Source organism: Podarcis muralis, chromosome 1 (genome assembly GCF_964188315.1).
Source record: "Podarcis muralis chromosome 1, rPodMur119.hap1.1, whole genome shotgun sequence".
In the NCBI taxonomy this organism is placed as follows: Eukaryota; Metazoa; Chordata; class Lepidosauria; order Squamata; family Lacertidae; genus Podarcis; species Podarcis muralis.
In genome coordinates this window covers 105,010,012-105,023,086 of record NC_135655.1, presented here as the reverse complement: position 1 = coordinate 105,023,086, position 13,075 = coordinate 105,010,012, and the positions used below count along the sequence as shown (strand labels likewise).

Sequence of the window (13,075 nt, the reverse complement as noted above, 5' to 3'; positions counted from 1 at the left end):
CGAATCCCCGCGGCGGGGTGCGCTCCCGTCGTTCGGTCCCAGCGCCTGCCAACCTAGCAGTTTGAAAGCACCCCCGGGTGCAAGTAGATAAATAGGGACCGCTTACCAGCGGGAAGGTGAACGGCGTTCCGTGTGCTGCGCTGTCTCACCAGATTCAGCTTGTCACGCTGGCCACGTGACCCGGAAATGTCTGCGGACAGCGCTGGCTCCCAGCCTCTAGAGTGAGATGAGCGCACAACCCTAGAGTCTGGCAAGATGTCCTGCAGATGTTTTTTTAAAAGGCACATAGGGATAGAAGGTGGAGGCATAACATTCCACTTTCCAGAATCTGCTAATCAAAGTGAGTTGCTTCATCATAAAGCAGGCCTTGTCCTACGTTGGCTAGTCCTCTGCAAGCAGAGGATTTTCCAGATTGAGAAAAAATGTGAGTGAGATCTCCTGGTCTGGCCTGAAAAATGGTATGTGAGTGACCATAGGCAAACAAACAGGACGTGGTACTGAAGGAAGGGACGGTTTAGCTCTGTCGCAATATAGATTGCAATATAGATTGCCTGAGCAGCTTTGGCTTTAGATTCCAATAAAGATTGCTTGAGCAGGTTTGGCTTGTGACACTGGTCAAGTAAAGAATAAGAGAAGCCACGTAGGCCCAAAAGACAGGGAAATGGGTGAGGAACGTGCTTAACGTGATTATCCTCCTAAGGTGTACCTATAGGTTGGCAATTGGTGATTGGTGGAAGGAAGGTGTACCTATAGGTTGGCAATTGGTGATTGGTGGAAGGAAGGTGTACCTATAGGTTGGCAATTGGTGATTGGTGGAAGGAAGGTGTACCTATAGGTTGGCAATTGGTGATTGGTGGAGAAATGTGTACCTACAGTATAAGAATGCCTGCCAAATGCCATGTATTTACAGCCAGTTTTCAGGAGCTATCCTGCTGGTTGTCTCTGTGTACAGATTATTTCTGTGCACAGATTTCAATAAACTCTTTTTCTCCAAAGAAGATTTTGCTTTCCTGGTACTTTTGTTCCCTCCAAGGTCCGGGGATGGCGAGGCTGATGGATCCCTAGGTAAATAAGGCTTCATTTCTTTGGGGGCTCGTCCGGGATAAGCCTCCCCCCCCCCAATACGGACCGGAGGGCCAGGCTCAACCAAGGTGAACAGCTCAGCAGCGTTTTGCAGGCTCCCGTGCGCACCCCACCTGTTTCGTGGGGGGGAGCCAGCCACACTGTTCTGGAGTGGAGACATCTAGTTGAGGGAGAACAAGAGGATGGCGCCGAGGGGACAGGTCCGCAGCGGAAGCAAGGTAAGCCCAAGGGAATGGGCGAGGCCTGATCAGCCTCACCTGGCCGTGGCAATAAAGGTGCCGCCAGGAAAAGGGAACTGGCCGTGGTAGAAGTGTGCCAGTAAGGTTAAATAAAAGGGAAACAGAGGAGAAATTATATTGCTGTGATTTGTATGTTGTATGTTGCATGTCAGATACTCCGGTGATTGAATTGTCAAGTGTGGACCGGGGTATTGGTGCCCCTTGGCTGGGCGATTGCAGGGTTGTGCATTAGAGTGCCACCAGCAAAAGTTTGGAACAGAAGAGGGAGGGATATATATATATTGTGATTTTTGGTGTATTCTGTGTGGTGTGTGTACCGGATACTCCAGTGTTTGTCTTGATGTGTGAAGGTCGGGGCTTAGCGTTCCCCTTGGGCGATTGCAGGGTTGTGCATTTTCTGGCAGGTCTGTTGTGTGTGAAGTGTGAGAGAATTTTTACTGTGAATAGGAGCGGGGTATCTGGAAGAAATGGGTTCTGGCCAAAGTAAAAGCACCCCTTTGGAAGGCTTTTGGGGATTCAAGCTGATGAGGGGAGGATGAGGACATTGTGTGAATTAGATTGGCCCACCCAAAAGAATAAATTGGCCGTCCACCAGGACCCTTGATTTGCAACTCATTAATCTATTAGATCAGAACATTTTGAATGTCCATTCTGATCAAATCCCCTACATTTCCATATGGAAGACCAATGTGGAACAGAACCCCCCCCCCCTGGCTGAAGTCATGCTGCCAAAAAGTCTCAGGCAGCCGTATCTGCTCAGTCAGGAAGACAGGAGGACAACCCCCCAGTCCTCCAGGATTTAGAGAGGGAAGAAGATAAAGTTTTAATGCCCCCACTGCCTTATGCCCCGGCAACAGCCCTGGCACCACCCCTGCCACAGGGAGCAGATGGCCCAGCCCCAATCCTGTGGACAATGCATTGTTAAACCTGGGCGAAGATGGAGAAAGGGAGGAAAGAGAAGAGGATGATGAGGATGAGGCATTTGTAGGAAGATTGACTAAGTTGACAAGTGATGGAAAGATATGAACAGAGGAACAGGCAGAACGTTTGAGAAAGTATGTGGAACCTTATGCAGAAGAAGTGGACGTCAGTCCCCATTTGTTAAAAGCAGCAGGATGCATAGGGGAACAGAGAAGAATGTGGCAGAAAGAGTGGGGAAGGCAGTGAAAAGAGTGACCCTCCATAGGGCACATGAAGCACAGGAAAAGGGCGCGGCCAGAGTGATGCCTCTCCATAGAGTATATGACCCTCCGGCCCCCGCGGGACCTGATGGGGTGGTGCCCAATAGAACTTATACAGTTCAACATGTCCCCTTCTCTAGTGCAGATGTTTGTAATGGGAAGAACCAAAACCCTTCATTTGAAGAAAACCCTGCCAAAATCATTAAGCTGTTTGAGGGAATTTTTTTAAACATACAACCCCACTTTTTATGATGTGCAATATTTGATGGATGCCCTGCTAGCTACAGAGGAGGATAGGCGAATTCATGCTGAAGCCCGAGCACACATGAGAGTGCAAGGGACAGAGGAGGCCCCTGGAGCCTACTTAAAGAGGCTGAAGGAAGCCTACCGCCAGTATACCCCTGTGGACCCAGATGAGGCTGCCAACGCCCCAATTCTCAAAGTGGCCTTTGTAGCCCAGGCAGCACCCGATAAAATTTAAAAAAAAAATTGAAGGTTTTTATGGGCCACACCCTTGAATGGATGCTGGAACTAGCCCAGACCACTTATAATCAGAGGGAGGAAGAGGCCGAGAAAAAAAAAAAGGAGAAGTACCAGGCAGAGAAGTTGATGGCCCTGAAGACGGGAGGTCCACCGTTGGGAGAAACCGCCCGGGGAGGAGGGCGAGGCCGCTTAGGAAAGAGTCAGCGTGCCATCTGCCGAACGGCACGTATTTCCTCTCCTAGGCTAAAATGAGGAAATGTCAGATGCTACTACTACATCCGCGTTAGAAATTCCAAGTCACCACAGCCCTCAACCCAGCTGCCCTATTACCGGTAGGAGAAGGTGAGGAGCCCACGCATGACTGCATTGAAGTAATGGATGAGGTGTACTCTAGCAGACCTGACCTTAAAGATGAAGCAGACCCCCAGTGGCCGTCACGGTTTGTGGATGGAAGCAGCTTTGTTGAGGCTGGACACCGGAAGGCAGGTTACGCAGTGGTAGCCCTGGAAGACCAGGTGATCGAGGCAAAGCCACTCCCACCTGGAACATCAGCACAATTGGCAGAAATAACAGCGCTCACCAGAGCCTTAAACCTGGCAAAGGGGCAGAAGCTGACAATGGACCAGCCTTTGTTCACTCAGTGTTGCAGGAGTTGGCTAAGGCACTATAACTGAAAGTTGCATACAGCATACAGACCCTAGAATCAGCCATCCAAGCTGACACAGGAAACTGGGTCTAATTGGGTGACAATGTTACCCCTGGCATTACTCAGGGTCCATAGTCTCCCATTAAGGTGTTTGGGAGACCAGTCCCATATGTTAGAATGTTAACTCCATATGCTAGCCAAGATATGCAATTGAATAATTAAGTCCAGATATTCTTCCGAGTTTTCTGTCTCAACAGGTGGACCCAGGCTCGCAACCCCTGTGTGTTGGCTGCATCAGTTCGAGCCAGGTGATGAAGTGTGGGTAAAAGATTGGGCACGGACGCCGCTACAACCGTGCTGGAAGGGACCTTATACCGTCCTGCTCTCCACACCCACGGCCGTGAAAGTTGCCGGCATTACCCCTTGGGTCCACCATACTCAATGAAGAAAGCCATTTCAGACTGGACAGTTACACCAGATCCAGAGAACTCCCTTCGGCTGACTATCTCCAGATGCCTGGCAGACGACCGCTCTGCTGATATCACACCGGAAGCTGATATCTCAACGCACAGCTGAAGAATTGGATGGGAGGGGCGCCCGCGGGCAGCGTCCCCTACGTGAAAACCCGTGCCGGGACTAATCCAGGAAGTCCACCAGGTTCTACTTTCATAAGGACTTTCTCTTTTCTTTTTTTTCTGTTATATTCTGTATTGATTTGCTCTATGTCCCACAGCCCTGACCCCACCGAGCCATACCGCCCTTACTGGCCTGCTGACCTCTGCTATGACTGGTTCGTCTTGCCGGTGGTAAGAGATGGCGTGCTCATTGGCTATTGGAAACAGGGGTTTGATGAGGTTACCATATTGAAACATCCCGCTTCCCCGTTGTGGCTCCTCTTCCACACCACTATCCAGCACGCGTGGGTAGTGCTCCTACGGGAAGTTGCAGAGACGGTCGAATTCTATCAAGTTCTGGACTGCTCTTGCTGTTGGGGGAAGTAACCAACTGTCATTCGGGGGGTAGAGCACTGTACCAACCTCATTTGATAGACCAGGTCCTACTCTTAATCCAGGCAATAGATGGGACAGAACCTATCTTAATGCAAGTATTACAGGAGTGGGAGCCTTAACCAGGTGTGCATTGAAATTGCTGAACAAGTGCCAGTAAATTCTGCAGCACCACCTCTGACAATCGTGGTGGCTCGAGCCTCCCAAAATAAGAATTGCCACCCCAGGATTTCAGCCTCCATATGCCCTGGTCAGTAGGGAGGCAGCACGAGAGTTCTATCCACCCAACAGGGTTAGTAGAAAAGTTGACCCACATAGTGGGAGCATCAGCTCACCGGTGGGCTCTCATCCTTGAGGCTCAACAGGTAATCGGGCACAAATATCAGTGGGCTCTTCAACAATGAGCACACCCCCTGAATATTGCTGGGAGGAACCATGGAGTGATTGGGGTTGGTGGATGGGAGTTATTTCAACTGCCCTTGCCACATGGATGTGTCTCTTTTTCTGCTGGCATGAGCGTCATAGGCTCTGCGGGAGACGACGGCCCGATCCTTCTATCCCCTTGATGATCCTCCTAGTGTTCCTCGTTCTCCTAGTTGCAGGAGACAAGGAAGGTGCTGCACCTGGTGAACATGGTCAGATGGAGACTAGGTTATTGAGTAAAATATCAGCATTTCGGCCACAATTGACCACATGGAAACAATGATAGCTGAAAACCCGCTAAAAATTACAGAAGGTGATCCATGATCCATGGAATTGGTTATATTATTGGCTCCCCGATGGTGGTTGAATCAGGCATATTATGGTATTGACAGTACACTTATAATCCTTTTGCTTTTCTGCTTCTGTATTCCCTGCTTGGTGCAATGCTTGCAAAATATGGTGCACAAAACAATGTCGCGCATGATGGGTCCCCGAGTGATAGCTTTGAGGCGTGAATACCAGCCTATTGCCTTGGACGAGCCAGAAGGCTGTCCAAAAGAAGAGGAGGGAATGAAGGAAGGGACGGTTTAGCTCTGTCGCAATATAGATTGCAATATAGATTGCCTGAGCAGCTTTGGCTTTAGATTCCAATAAAGATTGCTTGAGCAGGTTTGGCTTGTGACACTGGTCAAGTAAAGAATAAGAGAAGCCACGTAGGCCCAAAAGACAGGGAAATGGGTGAGGAACGTGCTTAACGTGATTATCCTCCTAAGGTGTACCTATAGGTTGGCAATTGGTGATTGGTGGAAGGAAGGTGTACCTATAGGTTGGCAATTGGTGATTGGTGGAAGGAAGGTGTACCTATAGGTTGGCAATTGGTGATTGGTGGAAGGAAGGTGTACCTATAGGTTGGCAATTGGTGATTGGTGGAGAAATGTGTACCTACAGTATAAGAATGCCTGCCAAATGCCATGTATTTACAGCCAGTTTTCAGGAGCTATCCTGCTGGTTGTCTCTGTGTACAGATTATTTCTGTGCACAGATTTCAATAAACTCTTTTTCTCCAAAGAAGATTTTGCTTTCCTGGTACTTTTGTTCCCTCCAAGGTCCGGGGATGGCGAGGCTGATGGATCCCTAGGTAAATAAGGCTTCAGTACTAAGCTGCCAATCTGTATCTTACTGCAGTCCTGGCAAGAGCAAAGTGCCTGGCATCCCTTTGGGAGCCAATAGCCAGGGTAGTCATTCATCCCCCTCATGTCTGGTGGAGGAAGTGTCCTTCTTGCTTGTTGGTGTTTTCATTAGTCATACTACAGAGGCACATAGTGTGTTTACTTTGCTACCCAGTTTGCTTTGAGTACGGTACACAAGAGAAGTGTGGAGTTGGATGGTTTTTATTTGCTCCAGGGAAATTACTGTAATTGAAGCAATGTGAATGTTAAAATCAGAGTGTGGACAGCAATGCTACAGTTTGGCATTGTTGCCTCTGGGAGTCTGTAATTTACAAGATTTCAGTTACAATTTAATTTAAATGTCTCCCCCCCCCCCACTACTTTTTCTGATGCAGAGTGAGTTTTCTATTTTTAAAACAAACAAATCAAATTTATCAGATTAATCCCTCAGGATAAAGCACAACTTCCTAAGAAGGCATTTGCTCCTTTAACAGCCTTTCCCCAGTGAGCTAGATCTTGTAAAACGGCAATAATAATAATAATAATAATAATAATAATAATAATAATAGGTTTATCATTGTTTACACTTGCTTACACTTATATGTTTGGCATCTGATAGTTTGAGAAACACAGCATTCATTTTGTGCGGAAATTCTGATCTTCCCCTCTTTTTCTAACCTTGCATTCTCAGTCTACTAAATCATTCAGGCTTAAATCATTTTTAAAAGCAAAGTACATTTTTAATTTAACAGTGTACGCTGATTGCCAAGGACCCCCTCCCATTTTTTAAAAAAAATAGATGTGCTAAATTGCACCATCTTGTGGCGAATTGAAAAATGCGATGTTTTCCTTCTGAAGCACGGAGTCCCTAATTAACACTGCAGAAAGGGAAATGAAACAAATAAAAAGAAAATCAGATTCATACAACTGAGTTGCATAGAATGCTAACTTTTGAATTTTTAATTTCATGGGCAAGAGTCGGATAAACGTTAGTGTACTTAAGGCAGATTTCAGCAGGAGGGATTTTAACATAATTATTTAATTAATTGGACAAAGGCCCAGCCCTACCACCTGACAGAGTGAAATAGCTGTCTGAGGCAGCAAATACTGCAGGCTGAGGAGGGCAGTGGATCCAGCCCTCTAAACTGCTCTCTTCGAGGACAGAGTTGTGTGCCCCTCCCCTTTAAGCTTTCTTTCTACCCTCAGGGGTAGTGGTGGGTGTTGAAGTAAGAGTCACTGCCTCTGTGTGGAATGGAGAAGTGCACCATTTTGTCCTTTGCCTAAGGCAGCAAAATGTCTTGGGCCAGTCCTGACTGGACTGCAGACTGGCTCACAGATCCCCTGGTCACAGACTTCCCCACTATGATGAGATTGTATTGTATTCCTATTGGTAGGTTTTTTCCCTAATAAATAATGTCAAAAATTAGGGGGTGTCTTATACACAGATAGTGTATCTCCCCATTTTCTTAGATCTGAGTCCTCAAAAATAGGGGGTGTCTTATACATGGTGACATCTTATAGATGGAAAAATATGGTATTTCTAAATTAGCACATACAAATTGTATGTAAATTTGTGGACTCTTTTTTGTGATGTGCAAGTGCCCCCCCCCAGGTGGGGCTCGCCTAAAGGCTCTAAGCCTTTTTGTTAGACAAGCTTTTGCTCTTACCAGATTTGGCTATGTATCTGAGAAAACCTTAGAACATAGGAAACTGTCTTGTTCAGTCAGACCGTTCATCCATCTAGTTTTTAAATTTTATTTATGAATTTTTACATAATCACATATACAATGCACAACATTAAACATTGACTTCCCTTCCCCCTCTCTTCCGTGGTTCCTTCTGATTACCCCTTACTGCTAAATATTCCATATTTTCCTTTTTCTCATTTTATCTTAGAGTGATTTTTGCTGCTGAATTTACTCTAATCCTGCTAACGTTTTTAACTTGTTTGCAGTGATTCTTCAAATATTCTATAAACATTTCCCGGTCTTCCTTAAATGCCCTTTTGATCTCTTATTCTGTTAGTTTCATTTGCCAATTCTGCACATTCCATCATTTTCGTCTGCCACTCCAGACCATTGGTCCATCTAGCTTAATACTGTCTTCACTGACTGGCAGGGGCTCTCCAGGGTTTCAGACATGAGTCTTTCCCTGCCCTAACTGGAGATGATGGATACTGAACCAGGATCCTTGTGCATGCAAAGTCAGTGCTCTGCCACTGAGCTATATTCCCTTTGTTAAAGGTATGGACCAGGAATGCAGTGTATTTTGGGCCTCCTGGCTTTCCATACCAAGAAACTGCTGAGTCAGCTCTCTGGCAGTGCGCTGCGTAGTTTCAATTCTATATTGCAAGCAGTGACCTGTTGTGTGGTTTTCTGTCTCCATAAAATGCTTGACAATAAAGTTGTTGTTGTGCATCCTCTGTGGGGCCTCCCCTTCGTGATACTTTTAAAGTAAATTACTGCTCTCTGCTTTCTTTATTCAGGCCTGACTAAATTAGATTTTGAAAATAAAACCTGAGAGACAAAAATAGTGTTCCTTAAAGCAGGCCAGCACACCTTGTGACGCCCCCACCCATCCCGAACACGAGGACAGTTGCAGCCTATGAGTCACGCATTGTGGCCTGGCAGGTGTTTGGCAGCCTTCAACATTTGCACAGTGCTAGACGGGCAGTAAATAGGGCCTTCATTGGGCAGCTGCTGGAGGCTGGTGGTGCTCCTGTTCAGCTTTGTGAGTTGCAAGGGAAGCCTTGAAGCAAGGTTGCAGCTCTGACGCCTGCAAGGAGTTGCTCAATACTGCAGGCAGTTACTAAAAATTTAATTTAGAAATCAATGTACTCCAGCTGATGCTAGATTATTCTGTCTGTTCACACACTGTACTAATTAAGCGAGCGTAGCTGTGCCTTTCATGGCGTGAAATGAAAAGAAATATGAAAGGCAAGTTTCCCCAACGCAACCATGTAACAAAAGAAGTCTTGTCAAATATTCCTTCATTACAGAAAGGCTGACGAGGGAGGATTGCAGTGGGTGGCTAACCATTTGGGGAATATTGCACATGAATACAAGCACAGGTAGGGGCTCGGGGGAGCGTGGCCCACCAACTGTTTGTTTGTCTCTGCCAGTTGATAGCATCTAGCAGGAAGGGTTAGTACAAACTCCTGTGAGTGCCAATTGTTCCCACCAGTTCCTCCTATGGTGCTTGTGAAAGGTCTCAGTAAAGATCCCCTTAAAAATTTGTACATACAAGAGACTGTTTGCTCTTCCTGCTCAGTTCGTGTTTGCATATATCGAACAATATATGGCTTTCAGAGAGGGTCAGTACAAGACACCCAACCTTCCCATTTGTTCTGAACCAGAGGAGAGGTGAAAGAACTTCTGTCTGTGAGTATGGCTGTGGCTGATGCCTCCCTCCCCATTGATGGGGGCACGTGCCTGCACCACTTCTTTTTCTCAGTCCCATTTCTTTTTCTGCCCTTTCAGATGTGGCAGTCATTTTGTACCCCACAGTGGCCATTGTGGTATGCCGTGCCCCCGGAGCAGCCGTTTTGTGACTGGAGCCCGTGGTATTTTGCTATGAATTCCAGATGTGCTCGCTGTTCCCCAAAGGCAGGCATCCCTTGAGTTAGAATTTCCTTCAGAACTCTTCCAACCGTAAAAACCAAGGGATCATAATGAAGGGTGTATAAATTCAAACAAGCTGGGTTTAAAGTAATAAAACATATTTGTTCTAATCTTGCACAGCAGTCACGGCATGACATTCAGTCACTTCAGTAGGTTTGGCAATCCTTTTGGCCACAAGAGTCCCAAGAGGTGGTGGTTGATTGGTCTGGGACCATGTGACAGAGGGCATGGCTGGAGCCATCCACACTCACACATACACCAACTCGTGTGATTTACACTGGGAAGTTGGTATGCAGGGATGACCCTCCCCATAGGCTGGGAAGATTGCAGTTTACACAAAGAGGAGTCTTTGCAACAAGTACTGCTATGCAATATTGGGTTTGTCTATTCTGGAACACCCAACTGAATTTTTACTCACATGTAAAACTCTAATAATATAATGGAGGGGGGAGAGAGAGAAAAGATAGAGCACATAGCAAAATAATAATAATAATTCCAGTTGCCCTATACTCCCCTGTCTCTTTTGTGCATATTACTCAGCTACAACCACCCACCCTCTTACAAACAATTTGTACCCTTCAGTTCTAACTCAATATAGTTGCTGGTGGCAACCAATGCAACTATTAGCTTAGGTTTCGGTTCATTTCTCTTCCTTTGATTTAATCATGATCAGCTGAATTTTAGGATGGTTACTGCCTAATCTTGGTTGCGGAGGTGTGCTTGGCCTGGATGGAGCTGGGAGAAAGATGTTCCCGTGGTTTCTAGAACAGGAGTGGGGAAGCCCTCTAGATGTTGTGGGACTCCAACTCCCATCAGTCCCAGCAGCATGGCCAATGGTCAGGGATGATGGGAGCTGGAGTCCAGCAACATTGGGAAGGCCACTGGTTCCCCACTCCTATTCTAGAAGGAGGAGCCATATTAGACACTGTGAATAGCAGCTGGATAAATGAATATTAAAATAAATAAATAAAAGTATTTCAAGAACTTTTCCTGCACTCATGCCTTAGCTTCCCCTTCATGGTTGGCAGGCGCTTATTATCACTTCTGCCATGGGTTTGGTTTTTTTTTAAAGGAAAACACAGTTTGCTCTGCCTGGCGTATCCATGATCCTGCAAAACAAAAGTGCTTCTCAGTGTTTGGCCTGCAGTAGTGTGGGGTGCCTGGCCTTTACCAACCGAGATCTTACCTGCATGTGGGGATGAATAATACCTGCTCTCCTTTGGCGTAGGGCACTGCTTTCCACTCTGTGTATATTAGAGTAATGTAAATCAGAACAAGACGCAGTACTCAAAAGTAGAAAAGGGGATGATGGGGAGACATGGGGGACAGCTGCAGAATGTGTTCACCTTTCTTTTGCTTACCTGTGTGGGGTACTTTGTCCTGGCACCTCCTGCTGTTGGAATGGAATTTAGTGTTGGGTGTTTGTGTCTAGAGTCCGGAGACAAAGGGTACCTGGTACAATTCTGTGCACAGAAGTGCTAGCAATATCCTCAGATTCCCCGTGTGTTCTGGAGAGAAGCTGTTTGGGTTTGAAGCATTTGTGCTAGGTTCCGTCTTTCCATAGCATCCCCATCACCTAAGCTCTTAAGTTTGCATTATCACGAACCCCGTGAGGTTTAGCAGCATGCCACGTACTCTCTTGTCACACTTGTGCTCTCCCTGTGCTTGGCTTATATTTTGGTGGTGGTGTGCTGTGATTGGGTTCTGAGCTGCATACTATCCTCTGCTCTGCCATGGGCAGGGTGGGGTGGGGACATGGACCTATTCTAGAATTTTTTGATGTTGTGCCAAATCTGGGGCTGAAGTAATGTTGCACTGTCAATGAGTGCATGGTGATACCAAGGGAGTATAGATGACGGTGTGCTCCTCCCCTGCGCTACCCACATCTCACCCATGACTCATTTCAGCTATTCTAGAGGTGTATTCTTCACCAGTAGAATATCTGGTATTCTGCCCATGTAGCAATGCTTCCTCTAAACCTTACAGCCCATCAGGCGATCGGCCTCTACCCTAGGATTGTGCCCTAAATATCCTTGAATTGTATTTTTTTTAAAACAACAACAACAACAACATCTCCCATGCTTATCAGTGTTGGAGTCCCTCAAAGAGACCCATGGAGGAGATGATGAGCTGTCATCTGTTAAGTGGCACTTTGTCTTCTGACTCAGCGCTGAATGGGAGTTTGGAAGCACCATTTTTAGATGAGAAATAGGATTCAGTTCCTGACCATCTGTGGCTATTTAATATTCCATGTTGCTTTTCAGAAGACTAGTGGGAGGTGTCTTAGCAAAATGCCAGTGTGGCTAATTACTTTTCTGCCTACTTAAACCTTCTAGTCTCTTTAATGCAAAATAAAGCTTGTGTGTGTTTTAATGCACCATATGAAACTATTATAAATGGTGAAGTTTTGCTCCATGCCCAGAAACTAAATTACAGTAAAAGTAATATTGAGGAGCTATTACTGGCAGCACAAGGGATTCCTTTGAACCAGAGCTGACAAAAATGTAGGGCTCACAGATGCTTCTCCGTTGCCAGGTAAGAGGGATGATTCTGGGCGAGATGGATCAATGGTCTAATTTCATATAAAGCAACTTCTTATAAGTCATGTTGTTCTGCCTAGTGGCTTGGCAACTAGCAAAGAGTGCTAATTAATGGGCTGAAAGCTAGCCTGGAATGCAGGTCACAACGACCTACCTGGGTGGGAGCTGAAAAGAATGTTCTGAATGGGAGGATGTCTGGTTGGAGGAGAAACAAGGAGGGGTGTCAACAGACTGAAGAATTTTTTGCTGATCAAGCACCTTCCTTTTAACCTACTGACTGGTTAATTTATCATATTTACGTAACTGTGCAAATCACCAAAACCTCACTATTAAGTGCCTTTGTGGGGGAGGGGGGTTTGCAGGAAGATGCTTGCAATTTAATAAACAAAAGCTACCATTGTTGGGTGGAAGGAGAGTCCATCATTAATATATTTTCTCATTCCCTATTATAGCCTTCTTCAGAAGGTTAAAGGAGTTGGCATGCTTAGCCTAGAGACTATTGACATCTTTAAATATTTGAAGGACTGCCAAATAGGTGACGGAGCCAATTTGTTTTCTGTTACTCCAAAAGATATAACCCAAACAACAGGCTACACAGTCACAAGAAAGAATATTTTGACTAAACATTAGGAAGAGCTTGGCTGTACAAGGTTTGCAGCGATAGAACAGATGACCTTGGGAAGT

At 46.1% G+C, this 13,075-nt stretch overlaps 1 long non-coding RNA gene across 1 annotated transcript; it reads left to right on the top strand.

Moving 5' to 3' along the window:
- The first annotated feature begins 493 nt into the window (after positions 1-493).
- Positions 494-6,133, top strand: LOC144329223 (uncharacterized). The gene is made up of 2 exons (XR_013394704.1): positions 494-1,301; positions 3,890-6,133. It is a non-coding gene; the product is annotated as an uncharacterized LOC144329223 (long non-coding RNA).
- Positions 6,134-13,075: the final 6,942 nt, after the last annotated feature.